At 41.9% G+C, this 4397-nt stretch overlaps 1 pseudogene; it reads right to left on the bottom strand.

Moving 5' to 3' along the window:
• Positions 1 to 354: 354 nt before the first annotated feature.
• Positions 355 to 3964, bottom strand: LOC119429528 (annotated as a pseudogene).
• Positions 3965 to 4397: the final 433 nt, after the last annotated feature.

Raw genomic sequence — 4397 nt, 5'->3', positions numbered from 1 at the left:
GTTATAAACCAGTGCCCTGGTTATAAACCAGTGGGCTGGTTATAAACCAGGGAGCTGGTTTTAAACCAGTGGGCTGGTTTATAACCAGCTCACTGGTTTATAACCAGTGAGCTGGTTATAAACCAGTGAGCTGGTTATAAACCAGTGAGCTGGTTATAAACCAGTGGGCTGGTTATAAACCAGTGAGCTGGTTATAAACCAGGGCGCTGGTTATAAACCAGTGAGCTTGTTATAAACCAGGGCGCTGGTTATAAACCAGTGAGCTGGTTATAAACCAGTGCCCTGGTTATAAACCAGTGGGCTGGTTATAAACCAGTGCGCTGGTTATAAACCAGTGCGCTGGAGATGAAGTACCTGAAGCGTTCATCACGACACAGTTCAGACCAGCGTTGCTCCTCGGCGTTCCTGAGCAAAACTTCTTACAAGTGAAGCGCGAGCCGTCGCTCCAAAACCAGTACAGCTCCTGAAAACACAGTATGAGCCGAAACCAACAGTTAGATTAAAATGTCCACAAAACAAACAAAAAAAAAAACAATCTCATGAGCTGAAGAAGAGCTGAAGACTGGAGGACTGCTGGACTGAAGCTGAAATGTTCAAGTTCAAACATGCAGAGCAGAACTCACATCAGCAAAACTGCAGCTCATAAAGATAAACCAACAGTCTAGAACCAAAACTGTAGCTACAGCTAGCAAAGAAGCAAAACAGTAGCTAAAAATGTCAGAACAGTAGGTAAAAGTAGCTAATCATTACATAAAAGAACAAATAAACTATAGCTAAAAGACCAAAGAGCTTACAGCTAATAGTAGCAGAGCATCAGCTAAAAATTAAGTAGAAAAATAACAACTCAGAAGTGATGGTAGCAGAACAGTAGCTAAAAATAGCTAAATAATTAAATAACAACCTTTTAGCACATGGTCCATAGTTAGCTTGAATGTTTTGATAAATGGGTTAAAACTTTACAAAATATGGGAAAGTAGCCGGGTTCCAAACAACAATATGAATAAACAAAAAGTAACAGCTAAACTTTAGTATTTTTTAAGTTGTACATTTTAGGAAAGTAAACCACCGTGTATTTAAACATGATTTCATGTGAAGCTTTAAAAATGTGAAAATATAAGATTTTAAGACTGAATCAAAAGGAACTTGTGTTTTGTTTTAAAGGTCAAAAGGTCATTTGAACCGCGTCGGTAAAGTGTTGAAACGTTTCTAAAGTCACGTAGACGGACCTGTTGGCTGTCGGAGCCTCGGATCCGAGCCGTGGGGTGTCCTCCAGTCCTGCCAGGATGTAGCTCTGCAGCCAGCTGCGCTGTCTCGCGCTGCGCACAGAGGCAAGGTTTTCACCACAGACAGCAGGGTTGCTGTAACGATCATGAAAAGACAATGAATTAGTGAACACTAAAGTTCATTATCACAAACTAGCTGCCATAAATGGATAATGATTATTTTATGATGCGTGAGATTTTTAAACGAGTCGTTTTATTGTGTCCTGTACATTCATCTCATCATCATCATCGTCAAAGTGTTTATAGGAGAGTAGGAAAATGTATATAAATAATACATATATATATACATTTATATAAATAACAGAACCACTGCATCGTGGATTTTCACCTACCACAGGGGTCTCTGGAATGTAACCCCTGCAGGAGGTGAGGGGTCTCTGGAGTTGTTCTATTTGTACGTTCCAGATGTTTCTGTGTCTCAGCCTGAAGTTCATTCTGTTCGATGCAGAAACACTTGAATACATTTACAAATATTTAAAGTGTCGTTCTCCAGAAGGATCGTAAAACCTGAAGTCTAAGCCAGTAGTGCCCGATCCTGGTTCATGAGGTCCATTATCCTGCATGGGTTGCAGATGTTTCTCTGCTCTTCAGAATGTCTGCAAGTTCTGCAGAAGGCTGTCATTCACTCATTCATTCAGTCAATCAAATCAGGTGTGTCATGTGGGATAGTGGCCCTCGAGGACCAGCACTGGGCCCCGCTGGTCTGACCCTTTGGGTCTCAATCTATGGCGCACGTACGACTGGTGGCAGCTTCTCCGGTGGTACACAGAACAGATTCTGGTGGCAATTGTTGTGGAATAATATTTTGTTCCTTTTGAATCTGACTCCCATTTCTTATTTTATTTTGAAATTGACCCACTTCCTGTTTTACTTTGAAGAGGCTCCCCCCAGATTGATTCCATTTCCTGTTTATATAATGTAACACGATGTAAACCACTTCTGATTGGATTGGATACTGACCAATCAGATCGCAGACAGACTCAAAGCGCGCTGAAAAGTTAGTTTTTCTGTGTGAAGGAACGCCCTGTTTTTCTGAGACAAAGGGAGTGCAGGTTTCTGCTAAAAAAACGGTGTGTGAGAGAGGGGGAGAAGTGAAGAGTCCTCTCTCGTGTGTGTGAGAAGAGAGACGCAGCCAGCCAGCCAGCCAGCCAGCAGTTTGGAGCAGAAAGACAATGCAGGTTGTATTGTAAAGATTAAGGGATGCATCCAGATTTTAATATGTTAAAATAACGACTGCATTTAACTAACCCACTGTTTATACTTGTGAATCTGTGACAACTTTTTTTTACTTCTGAGTTACTTTACTTATTAAATATTCCTAAACTTGAAGGTGCGTGTGTAGTATCTGATGTGCAATGATTTGACTTCCTGCAGGATTGAAAAGGTATCAGAGCTCGGGTGGAGAAATAAAGAAATACACAACACCATCTACAAGTTGGATGAGTTAATGACCTCATCATCAGCTGAACTGTGATGGGAAATACGAACCAAAACAAACAGAAACATGAGAATCTGGAAGAAGATGGGCTCCACCATCGTTCAACAATGGCTCCAGATGGAAAGAGGAAGTGTAGTGGAAATGATTCCAAAAGCTTCTCTAGAGACTGAAGCAGATGTCGGTGAACCAGGAACAGCTGCTGGTAGCTCCTAAAACATCAAGAGTGAAGGTTGGTAACAACAGTGGAACTCAGTACAAAGAGTTGAAGAACCTGTCTGACCCGTGAGAACCCACCATGAAGTCTGCAGGTATCGTTAATTGGTAAGAGAAAGGACGGCTGTGTAATACGCTGATGAAGATTCTCACTCATCCAGGACTTGGTAACTCCAAAAAAAGGTTAAAAACAAAACAACTGGACTTTATTCGTAACGGAAGGCGTTTCTCTTCTCATCCGAGGAGCTTTCTCAGTTCAAAGAAACAAGGAGTGTGGGGTTCAAGTTATAAAGAAGAGGTGTTCTGTAAGCGTGCATAATGAAGATTGACCTCTCACTCCTCACAATAGAGGATCGTTAGGGTCTTCGTTAGTCACACCCGCAGAGGGGACACTGTTTGAAAATGCTGCATTTTGTTTTTAACCTGTTTTTGGACTTCTGTGTAAGAAAAGAGTCCAGTTTACCTGAGCCTGAGCCCAGGTGTGACTGGCTGAAACATAGTGGTAACTCCGAGATCCAAATTTAGTCCAACCGAGGGGGCAGAACGCCGCTCTCTTGCCCACATGACTCTCCACTGGAGGAAACACAGGACAAGGTGAACGAACCGCAACATTTATCTGGAAAAGACTTCTTGTTGGTGTGACGTCATGATTAAACAGGTTTATACATAAATATAAAGACGTGCACTAACCTGCAGCTTCTGCTCCAACTAGTTCTGAAACAACAAGTAGTTTCATTTTATCAGTTCAAGGTGATTGTTTTATTGTTCATTCTCTCATCCCAGCTTACCTGCTGGAGCACCTTCTGGCTTAGCAAGTAAACGTTTCAAGGTATTAATTTATGAAAACTTTGTTGTTAATTCATCACTTTGGTCATTCCAGGACAACAGAAACAGTTGTGTCCTCAGCATCACAAAGTGTTGATGTGATAACACTTTACCAGCAGAATATTTACCTACACATAACCTCACCTGCAGTTTGGGTCGGGACCAAAAAGGCACAAAGCAGTACCAGCACACTCAGCGTCTCCATGGTGGAAATGATGCAGACAGAAGACAACCTTCAATGAACATCAACAGCTTAGAAGTTCCAGCATCAGGGAACGAGTGGTTCTCAGTTGAAGAAGGACGAAGAGTTTGTATCAAACTCACAGCAGGAGCACCTTCAGTTCAGCTGCAGACTGCAGCCTCAGTGGTCCTGTGTGGAGGTACTGGACCCATCCCAGACCAGCTCTTATGTTCCTACCAGGTACCACACCAGGAACTTGGGACACTGACATCATCATCAAACCCAAATATATAAACCAAACATATATTATGACCGTATTAAATTAATGCATGGTATATTCCATTTCACCTCTGTGCCTGTATCTGATGACAAGAATGTGGGTTTTAACTCTCAACTCAGGTATTTGTTTAAAACATCTTCCTCCTCAGCTGTTGTATGTTTAGTCCACAAACTTCCA

Source organism: Nematolebias whitei, unplaced genomic scaffold (genome assembly GCF_014905685.2).
Source record: "Nematolebias whitei isolate Nwh7 unplaced genomic scaffold, NemWhi1 Nwh_scaf_2093, whole genome shotgun sequence".
Taxonomy (NCBI): domain Eukaryota; kingdom Metazoa; phylum Chordata; class Actinopteri; order Cyprinodontiformes; family Rivulidae; genus Nematolebias; species Nematolebias whitei.
The sequence above is the reverse complement of the archived record's forward strand: the minus strand, read 5'-3'. Positions and strand labels throughout refer to the sequence as shown.